Genomic DNA, 12054 nt, shown 5'->3' with positions numbered 1-12054 from the left:
TCTAGTTAGAACGCAGGAACGAGCCCTGCTGCAAAGTATTGCATCAAAAATTGTAATTACACGCCCCTGTTAGACAGGGGCAGAAAAATTGGGCCTTAGGCACTGGTGCTGGTGCCACAACACTGCAACCCCTCACAGACACTCTAGTTGGAATGCAGGAACAAGCCCTGCTGCAAAGTATTACATCAAAAATTGTAATTACACGCCCCTGTTAAACAGGGGCTGAAAAATTGTGCCTTAGGCACTGGTGGTGGCGCCCAGAACCAAAAATGTTCTTACAAGCTATCAGCGTGATGATTGAGGAGGAAGAGGATAATTACTCAGGGATAGTCACTCAGCATCAGCATAGGCAGTCTTTGAAGGGATCTGAGATTTCAAAAAAAATTATTCGGTTACATCAGCATCAGGTGCTTGGTAGCTGGTGGTGATCCAAGACTCATTCATTTTTATGAAGGTCAGCCGATCGACCGAGTCGGTGGACAGACGCACCCTGTGATCGGTTACCACGCCTCCAGCAGCACTGAATGTGCGTTCCGAAAGAACGCTGGATGCAGGACAGGCCAGTAGCTCAATTGCATACTGTGCAAGCTCTGGCCAGTGATCCATCCTCAAGACCCAGTAACCCAGAGGATTTTCGGTGGGAAAGGTGTCCAAGTCTGATCTTGCCCCTAGGTATTCCTGCACCATGTAAAACAGACGCTGGCGATGGTTGCTGGAACCGATCATACCTTGGGGCTGCGGACCAAAAAATTGTCTGAACGCATCGGTCAGACGGCCACCTTCTCCACCGCTCCTTCTTTGACTGACCGAAGCCTCAGCAACACGTTGTCCAGAAACAGGAGTTTGTAACCTCCCAGTCTCTGGGAACGCGTTGCACAGACCTTTCTGCAAGGCCTCCCGAAGATGTTTCATCCTCTGCTCCCTCTGCGATGGCAAGATAAGGTCTGCAACCTTACCCTTGTAACGTGGATCAAGGAGGGTTGCCAGCCAGTATTGGTCCTTCTCCTTGATACCACGAATACGAGGATCCTTACGCAGGCTTTGCAGGATCAGGGAGGCCATGCAGCGTAGGTTTGCTGAGGCATTCGGTCCGGAGTCCTCTGGGTCACTAAGGACAACAACGTCCGCAGCCACCTCCTCCCAGCCACGTACAAGTCCATGTGTTCCTTGGGACTGATCCCTTAAAGACTGCTGCTGATGCTGAGTGCCAGGCTCCACCTCCATACTGACACAATCTTCCTCCTCCTCCTCCTCGTCCTCTTCCTGTGTGATCGGCGGGCACGCAGGAACACTGTCTGGATAAAGGGGGCCTTGAGAGCTAAGGAAGTCCTCCTCTTCCTGCCTCTGTTCTGCCTCAAGTGCCCTGTCCATTATTCCACGCAGCGTGTGCTCCAACAGGTGGACAAGGGGGACAGTGTCACTGATGCATGCACTGTCAGTGCTCACCATCCTCGTGGCCTCCTCGAATGGTGACAGGACAGTGCATGCATCCCTGATCATGGCCCACTGGCGTGGGGAAAAAAAACCAAGCTCCCCTGACCCTGTCCTGGTGCCATAGTCGCTGCAGCATGGCCAACGTTGAGTTCCACCTGGTGGGCATGTCACAGATTAGGCGGTTCTTGGGCAGGTAAACTCCTTTTGGAGGTCCGTCAGCCGAGCACTGGCATTATATGACCGGCGGAAATGCACACAGACTTTCCTGGCCTGCCTCAGGACATCCTGTAAGCCCGGGTACCTGCCCAAGAACCGCTGCACCACCAAGTTAAGGACGTGAGCCAAACAGGGCACATGGGTCATTTGTCCCTGTCGGAGGGCAGAGAGGAGGTTGGTGCCATTGTCACAAACCACCATTCCTGCCTTAAGTTGGCGTGGCGTCAACCACCTCTGAACCTGCCCCTGCAGAGCTGACAGAACCTCTGCCCCAGTGTGGCTCCTGTCCCCCAAGCACACCAGCTCAAGCACCGCATGGCATCTTTTGGCCTGCGTACTTGCGTAGCCCCTTGAACGCCTACGGAGCACCGCTGGTTCCGAAGAAGAGGCCATGGAGGAAGAAGAAGAGGAGGGGGTGGAGGAGAGAGGTGTGTCACAATCAGCATTTTGGAAGCGTGGTGGCGGAACAACCTCCAACACTACTGCACCTTGTCCTGCATCCTTCCCAGCTGCCAGCAGAGTCACCCAATGCGCCGTGAAACTTAGGTAACGTCCCTGTCCATGCCTGCTGGACCATGAGTCAGCGGTAATATGCACCTTACCGCTGACCGCCCTGTCCAGCGAGGCATGGACATTGCCTTCCACATGCCGGTAGAGAGCCGGAATCGCCTTCCGTGAGAAAAAGTGGCGTTTGGGTACCTGCCACTGAGGACCCGCACATTCCACAAACTCACGGAAGGGGGCAGAGTCTACCAACTGAAAAGGCAGCAGTTGAAGTGCTAGCAATTTTGCCAAGCTAGCATTCAACCGCTGGGCATGTGGATGGCTGGGAGCAAACTTCTTTCGGCGGTGCAGCAGCTGGGGCAGGGAAATTTGCCTGGTACAATCTGACGTCGGTGTACCAAAAGCAGATTGCCCACAAGTACTTGGCTGTGACACACCTAATTCTACACCTTCATTCCTCTCACTGCAGGTCTCAGAGAGGACTGAAGGTCTAGTGGGGTTGGAAATCTCAGCTGATGAGGAGCAAGGAGAGATCCTCTTTGTTCTTTGGTGTGGGTCTTTTAGATACGCTTGCCAACGAACTGCATGGCAGGTCAACATATGTCTGGTCAAGCATGTGGTACCCAAGCGGGAGATGTTTTGGCCACGCGAGATACGCTTGAGACATATGTTGCAAATAGCAGCGGTGCGATCTGATGCACTCGTCTCAAAAAAGGCCCACACCAAAGAACTTTTTGAATAACGCGCAGAGACTGCAGCGCCCTGCACATGTGGAGCTTTGGGGTGTGATGCAGTCAATGTGCTGCCCTTAGGCTGGCCCCTGGAGGGCATCCTGCCTCGTTGGTGATGTGCCGCCGCCTCCTCCTCCTCCTCCTCCTCCTCTCTCCTATCAGGCACCCACGTTGAGTCAGTGACCTCATCATCCCCTCCCTCCTCATCACTGGAGCAAACCTGGCAGTATGCTGCAGCAGGGGGAGCATGACTGCCAGATTGCTGTCCTTCTTGGGCACCCCCTCTGTCCGTGCTCATGTTACTGCCTTCATCGAGCTCAGTATCGTCATCAGAGCCTTCCAAACGCTGGGCATCCTCCTGGAGCATGTACCCAACACTGTGGTCAAACAGTTCGAGGGAATCCTCATGAGGACATGGTGGAGCTAGGGAAGGAGTCACTGATGACATTGAGCTGAGGGAAGAGGCCGCTGCTTTGCCAGACAAAGCACCCTGGGCATGGGTGAGAGAGGATGAGGAGGATGAGGACGGCTTGGTCATCCACTCGACCAAGTCTTCCGCATGTTGCGGCTCAACACGGCCAGCTGCCGAAAAAAAGGCCAAGCGTGTCCCATGGCCACGTGCTGATGAGGATGCACCGTCTCCACGACCAGCACTAGACACAGAGCCTGCTTGCCCTCTCTTATTGGCTTGTGACTGTCTGCCTCTCCTTCTTGGCCTTCCAGACATACTAATGGCCTGTAGCTGCACTAAGCTGGGATAGAACACCTGTAATTTTCTTCAGGTAGCTTTATATACTGTAACCAGACAAGCCTGCCTGTCAGTAGGAAGATAACAGGAACGGATCTAGCTGAACACTGTGAGCAGGACGCACTGTACTAAATGTAAATAGTCTAGCTGCCTGACCGTGGTACTAATAGGATCAAATAGAACACCTGTAATTTTCTTCAGGTAGCTTTATATACTGTAACCAGACAAGCCTGCCTGTCAGTAGGAAGATAACAGGAACGGATCTAGCTGAACACTGTGAGCAGGACGCACTGCACTAAATGTAAATAGTCTAGAAGATAACAGGAACGGATCTAGCTGAACACTGTGAGCAGGACGCACTGCACTAAATGTAAATAGTCTAAAGGATAACAGGAACGGATCTAGCTGAACACTGTGAGCAGGACGCACTGCACTAAATGTAAATAGTCTAGAAGATAACAGGAACGGATCTAGCTGAACACTGTGAGCAGGACGCACTGCACTAAATGTAAATAGTCTAGAAGATAACAGGAACGGATCTAGCTGAACACTGTGAGCAGGACGCACTGCACTAAATGTAAATAGCAGGAATGGATCTAGCTGAACACTGTGAGCAGGACGCACTGCACTAAATGTAAATAGTCTAGAAGATAACAGGAACGGATCTAGCTGAACACTGTGAGCAGGACGCACTGCACTAAATGTAAATAGCAGGAACGGCTCTAGCTGAACACTGTGAGCAGGACGCACTGCACTAAATGTAAATAGCAGGAACGGATCTAGCTGAACACTGTGAGCAGGACGCACTGCACTAAATGTAAATAGTCTAGAAGATAACAGGAACGGATCTAGCTGAACACTGTGAGCAGGACGCACTGCACCAAATGTAAATAGCAGGAACGGATCTAGCTGAACACTGTGAGCAGGACGCACTGCACTAAATGTAAATAGCAGGAACGGATCTAGCTGAACACTGTGAGCAGGACGCACTGCACTAAATGTAAATAGCAGGAACGGATCTAGCTGAACACTGTGAGCAGGACGCACTGCACTAAATGTAAATAACAGGAACGGATCTAGCTGAACACTGTGAGCAGGACGCACTGCACTAAATGTAAATAGCAGGAACGGATCTAGCTGAACACTGTGAGCAGGACGCACTGCACTAAATGTAAATTGCAGGAACGGATCTAGCTGAACACTGTGAGCAGGACGCACTGCACTAAATGTAAATAGTCTAGAAGATAACAGGAACGGATCTAGCTGAACACTGTGAGCAGGACGCACTGCACTAAATGTAAATAGCAGGAACGGATCTAGCTGAACACTGTGAGCAGGACGCACTGCATTAAATGTAAATAGTCTAGATAGAAGATAACAGGAACGGATCTAGCTAAACTGAATACAGTGTATATATATATATGCAACACCTGGGATGCATATATATACACAATACACTGTAAGTGCAGCTAACTGACTGACTGTTCTGCCTAATCTATCTAACTCAAATCAAATGACACTGTCTCTCTCTCTCTCTATCTCTCAGCACACCGGAACACACACTACACAGGGCCGCCGTGCAGGCGGCCTTATATAGTGTGGGGTGTGTACTAAATCCCCTGAGCCATAATTGGCCAAAGCCACCCTGGCTTTGGCCAATTACAGCTCTCTCTACTGACGGCGCTGTGATTGGCCAAGCATGCGGGTCATAGTGCATGCTTGGCCAATCATCAGCCAGCAATGCACTGCGATGCCGCAGTGAATTATGGGCCGTGACGCGCCACACGAATTTAGCGCGAACGGCCCATATCGTTCGCAATTCGGCGAACGGGCGAACAGCCGATGTTCGAGTCGAACATGGGTTCGACTCGAACACGAAGCTCATCCCTAGTTGTGGCAATAATTGGGGAATGACTCTATTATGTTCCAGCATGACTGTGCCCCTGTGCACAAAGCCATCACCATGTAGACATAGCCAGCACAGAGCTCTGATCTCACCTCCATTGAAAAACTATGAAATGAATTGAAATGCCAGTTGCAGGCCAGGTCTTCTCATCCAACATCAGTACCGGACCTCACAAATGTTCTTTTGCCTAAATGGGCACAGATTCCACAGACACATTCCAAATTCTTGTGTAAAGCCCTGCCAGAAGAGTGGAGGGTATAATAGCAGGAAACCATATTAATGCCCATGGTTTTGGAAAGGAATGTTCAATAAGCTCATATACTGTGCCAAAAGCATAACATAAACAACCCACCAACTCTCCGGATGACATCCGCCTGCACTTTTTGTCAGACGTGACCCCTTCTAAGATTCAACAAATTATTATTATGGGAATTTAAGTGATGATTTTCTAACGCAGAAATTCACAAAACATTTCGTAACACACTTTTTGTCCTAGGTTGATACTGCTGCTCATACAGTACAATGAGTGAGCATTGTCACCTTAGGACAGAAAGTGTGGTACTGGCATGATCACCAGAAAATAAAGGTAAAAAGGCCTAAAAATAAATAGAAAATGATACAGTCACCTCATCTAAGTAGTGGTAAGCTGCAATTTATTACATTTGGATTTAGATAGGCTTTAACTGTTAAAAATATACATTGGTTTTAGACATCAGTGAATGCATGGGTATGCATTCATCAACCAACCATCTTACATTGTCTTTTGGTCCTTTGATTGTCCACAAATAGAAAGTGCTATTGATTGACCTCAGTATTACAGCTATGTAAAACAGCTGTACACAAGTAAAACATCTGGAAATATCCACAAAGAAGTGACCATTGTCCTTTAAGTGCTCTACAGGTTTAGGTGAGGACTGAAAACCAAGTAGACAGAGGATCAAACAGCCGCATATGAAAAAGACAGAAGTGTGTCACTGCTAGTGTGTCATTGGGAAGTGTGCCCAGGTGACAACAATGAGGAAGTGTCCACACTTTTGTCTGACACCTCTGTAGAAGAAGGTTGATATGTTCGTTTGCCTAAATGGGCACAGATTCCCACAGTCACATTCCAAATTCTTGTGTAAAGCATTGCCAGAAAAGTGGAGGGTATTATAGCAGGAATCCATACTAATGCCCATGGTTTTGGAAAGGAATGTTCAATGAGCTCATATACTGTAGGTATGATTATCAGGTGTCCACAATTATTTGGCGATAACGTGCACCACTGTCTATCCTAAACTTGCATGTGTCAAATTAGAGCCGTAAACCACCTCAACACCCCTTCAGAATCATAGTGAACGGGAACTGTTCAGCTGAGCTTTTCCCATAGCTTTGTGTGAACTTAACAAGGACCCTCAAATTACGGAGATAATGTCACCTCTAAATGGTAATGGGGCAATCAAAGGGACGTGTGAACACAGAAAAGACACACTTTAGAAGCATACTTACCCTGTTGCCTTTTGGTGCCTCTAAACAAAGTTGTAAAGCCCCCAGATCCCTCAAATCTGTGACAGTACAGACCATGGAATAAACACCTTATTATGTGATTAGTGTTGAAAGGATTGAAAATTTTACTATTCAAACACTCCTCTTTGGAGCACCTGTTTAGATGGATCAGTATTTATCAGCATAATACAGTAGATCTTAGACTTTTAGGTGCAGAGGATATACCACACTGTCCGATAGCACCATGATTTTTTGGCAAGATTTTGTTCTTGCTAATTTTTGAAATTTAAATGATTACAATTAGGTTTAGAGTTATTGGATTAGGTTAAAGCTGAACTCAAGGTAAAACTCAAAGACACCCTTGTAGTGGGACAAGGGTTGAACATATGAAAAACTTCATAGTATACTAAAAGACAAGCAACATCAGTTTGAAAATAACTGGCATCCATGGTTATATATTAAAACAGGTCCACCCATGATAATTGATCTAACATTGAAAACTCTCCGGAACGCCCTCCTTTAGAACCTACTCTTCCTCTCCCACTTTTCTACCTTGACGTTGATGTTTATCTATCTAAGGCTCAGCCCACTCTTGTCACAATTGTAATTAATAGAATAACAATGATTTTGCTGTTTGCCATGCAAAACTTTACTCCAAAATTCCAACCAAAAAAACCTTAAAAAATGTTTTTGTTATTCTATAAAGACAAAAGTTGTTGATCCTGATGTAAATCCAGTGCTGTCCTGTGTACTCTGCAGTGTTCTCTCAAATAATGTTATCAGTAAGTCTATTGGTACTGGTGAATGCCTGCCCCTTATGTTATGGAGAAGTCCTAACACACTTATTATCAACAAAAAATGTGTTGTGCTGCCCCTTTAAATATATCATTCACAAATTATGTGAAAATATAATATAGTAAATATAAAAAGTCCCAAAATCTTGGATTCCATCTTGAAATTGAACTAAAGTGGAGAGTTAAAAACCAGGAGTTGAAAACAGGAGTTTAAACAGAAGTCTTCTAATATGTAAGTAACATCTTAAACTTCCCTTAAGTAATTGTATTGTAACTGGGAAATGAGTGCTAGCAGGGTTGAAGGTTTTGCTCAGTGCACAGTGTGCCACATGTATGCAAAATTGGTGCAACAGCTCCAGGATGGATACCGCTGTGACAGATGTGAGCAGGTTGCCCTTCTGGAAGCTCGCATTAGAGATCTGGAGGAGCAAGTTGCAACACTGGGCAGAAAGGACAACCTTGAAGGGGGTCCTCTGCTCGCTGAGCAGGTGGTCAGTAGGGCTGATGTGGAGGGTGGAGGGGCAAGTCAGGATTATCAGATAGGAAGATGGGTTAATGTAGTTAGAGGGAGTGGAAGGGGCTCGCAGAATAGGAAGGCCAGTCCTGTGTTTGTGCATCAAAACAAATTTGCCAAGTTGGGTGAAGATGTGGAGGTGGCAAACACAGAGGTGGCAGCCCTAGATGTCACTGCTACCCCTAACAGCCGGGAGAGCAGCCCATCTAGTAGAGGTGGTGAGGGGAGTGCAGGTAGGCCTAGACAGTTGGTGGTTATAGGGGATTCTATAATCAGAAGGACTGATAGAATAATTTGTCGCCAGGATCGCCTCAACCGAATGGTTTGCTGTCTCCCTGGTGCTAGGGTTCGGCATGTGGTGGACCGGGTGGATAAATTACTGGGAGGGGCTGGGCATGACCCAGCTGTCTTGGTCCACGTTGGAACCAATGACAGTATACATGGAAGGTGGAGGCTCCTTAAGAATCAATTTAAAGAACTAGGCTGCAAGTTGAAGGGAAGGACCTCCAAGGTGATATTCTCTGAAATATTGCCTGTGCCATGTGCAACACAGGAAAGGCAGTGGGTGATTAGAGAGCTGAATGCATGGCTCAAGACCTGGTGTAGGGAGGAGGGATTTGGGTTTCTAGAGCACTGGGCTGACTTTTCATTTGGGTGCAACCTATATGCTAAAGACGGTTTGCACTTGAATGGAAGGGGGTCTGCTGTGCTGGGGGAGAGGTTTATAGGAAGGCTGGAGGAGTATTTAAACTAGGATTGAGGGGGGAGGGTGAACTGGAATTACATCAAGAAGACAGGTCAGTTAGGGGTCAGATATTAATGGAGGGTGGAATGGGGACAGATGGGGGGAGGGTTATGGCAGGTGTCAAGAAATTTTCCATGTTGCAAACAGCCATTGGAAACTGTAGTGCCATTTGTACTACTAAAAATTATATGAAAAACACCAGACCAAAATGTAATAATGCATTAAAGTGTTTGTTCACCAATGCCAGAAGTCTGCCAAGCAAAATAGGTGAGTTGGAAGCTCTGGTGCATGAGGTGAACTATGATGTAATCGGTATTGCTGAAACTTGGCTTCAATCCTCACATGACTGGGCTATTAATATTCCTGGCTATGCACTCTTTCAGGGAGAGACAGGGTAAAAAGGAAAGGTGGCGGGGTCTGTCTCTATGTGAGAAGTGATCTCAAAGCAAGTGTGAAAGAGGACCTTATTGATGGAGAGTGTGATGAGTCTGAAGCATTATGGGTGGAACTGCATATAGATGGGCGTAGTTCAAAGTTAATCATTGGAGTTTGTTATAGACCACCCAATGTTAACGAGGAGGTGGAGACTCAGCTCCTTGCACAGATGGAAAGGGCTGCAAGGGCTGGGACAGTGATAATAATGGGGGATTTTAACTACCCAGAAATTGACTGGAGTAATGGCACTGCTGGGACAGTTAAAGGGCACAAATTTATAAACCTAGCACAGGACAATTTTATGGTCCAGTTTATTGAGGCCCCAACTAGGAATGAAGCTCTGTTGGACCTGGTAATCTCAAACCATGCAGAGCTTATTACTAATGTTCAGATAAAGGAACACCTGGGTAGCAGTGACCATAACATGATTTCATTTGATGTTAGCTGTAAACAAGAAATACATAAGGGAAAGATAAAAATACTTAACTTCAAGAGAGCAAATTTTCCAAGGATGAGGGCTGCTCTCGAGGACTTAGACTGGGAGGCAATATTGGCAGCGATAAACACAGAACAGAAATGGGAATTCTTCAAAAAGACTGTTTGAGACCTCACTGCAAAGTATATTCCCATGGGCAATAAGTTTGAAAGGCTAAAAAGAAAACCTATGTGGCTCACGGTCAAAGTTAGAAAAGCTATAAACAATAAAAAAAGAGCTTTTAAAAAATATAAAAATGAAGGAACACTAGTGTTGTTTAAATGCTACAAAGAATTTAACAGAATATGTAAAAAGGAAATCAAGGGTGCAAAAATTCAAAATGAACGACAGATCGCAAAAAATAGTAGGACAAACCCCAAAAATGTTTTCAAATATATTAATAGTAAAAAGGTGAGGTCTGAGCATGTAGGCCCTTTACAAAATAATTTAGAGTGGGTGACTGGGGACAAGGAGAAGGCTAATTTATTAAATACTTTCTTCAGCTCTGTGTATACAAAAGAGCATGGGGAAGCTCATGTCCATAATGGGGGTGGTATTGACACAGCCCCCAATGATCCACAATGGCTCAAAAGGGATATGGTCCAGAAATATTTAGACAGAATAAAGGTGGATAAAGCACCTGGACCTGATGGCATCCACCCACGGATCCTAAAAGAATTGAGCTCTGTAATTTCAAAGCCATTGTATCTAATTTTTAGGGACTCATTAATGACAGGAATGGTACCACTGGATTGGCGCAGGGCGAACGTGGTGCCTATATTTAAAAAGGGATCAAAGTCTTTACCAAGTAAATATAGACCTGTTAGTTTAACTTCTATAGTCGGGAAGATACTGGAGCGTTTAATAAAAGACCACATAGACGAGTTCTTGCTGGAAAAAAACATTTTAAGCAACAGACAGCATGGGTTCATGAAAGACAGAAGTTGTCAGACAAACCTGATTTCTTTTTATGAAGAGGTAAGTAAAACCTTGGACAGAGGGGTGGCTGTGGACGTGGTTTACTTGGATTTTGCAAAAGCGCTCGATACAGTTCCGCACACACGGCTCATGTGTAAGTTAAAGTCTACAGGCTTGGAAATATCAGTTTGTAAATGGATAGAAAACTGGCTAAAAGACAGAATTCAGAGAGTAGTGGTTAATGATTCTTACTCTGAATGGTCTAAGGTTATCAGTGATGTACCCCAAGGTTCAGTTCTGGGACCCTTACTCTTTAATATCTTTATAAATGATATTGGGTCTGGGATCAAAAGTAACATTTCTGTCTTTGCAGATGACACCAAGCTATGCAGTGGAATAACGTCCTTACAGGATGTCTCCAATTTACAAGCCGACCTCAATGCACTGTCTAATTGGGCGACTATGTGGCAGATGAGGTTTAATGTTGAGAAATGTAAAGTTATGCACTTGGGGGCTAAGAATATGCATGCATCATACATACTAGGGGGAGTACAACTGGGGGAATCCGTAGTGGAGAAGGATCTGGGGGTTTTGGTAGATCATAAGCTCAATAATAGCATGCAATGCCAAGCTGCGGTTTCCAAAGCGAGCAAAGTCCTTTCTTGTATTAAGAGAGGTATGGACTCCAGAGAGAGAGATATCATTTTGCCCCTGTTCAAATCATTAGTAAGACCTCATCTGGAATATGCAGTTCAGTTTTGGGCACCAGTTCTCAAAAAGGATATCGGGGAACTGTAGAAAGTGCAGAGAAGGGCAACCAAACTGATAAGAGGCATGGGGGAGCTCAGCTATGAGGAAAGATTAGAGGAACTGAATTTGTTCACTCTTGAGAAGAGGAGAATAAGGGGGGATATGATCAACATGTTCAAATATATAAGGGGTCCATATAGTGAACTTGGTGTTGAGTTATTCACTTTACGGTCAACACAGAGGACAAGGGGGCACTCTTTACGACTGGAGGAAAAGAGATTTTATCTCCAAATACGGAAAGGTTTCTTCACAGTAAGAGCTGTGAAAATGTGGAATAGACTCCCTCCAGAGGTGGTTCTGGCCAGCTCAGTAGATTGCTTTAAGAAAGGCCTGGATACT

This window comes from Aquarana catesbeiana, linkage group LG03, assembly GCF_042186555.1.
Source record: "Aquarana catesbeiana isolate 2022-GZ linkage group LG03, ASM4218655v1, whole genome shotgun sequence".
NCBI lineage: Eukaryota > Metazoa > Chordata > Amphibia > Anura > Ranidae > Aquarana > Aquarana catesbeiana.
Note: the sequence above shows the minus strand (reverse complement) of the source record.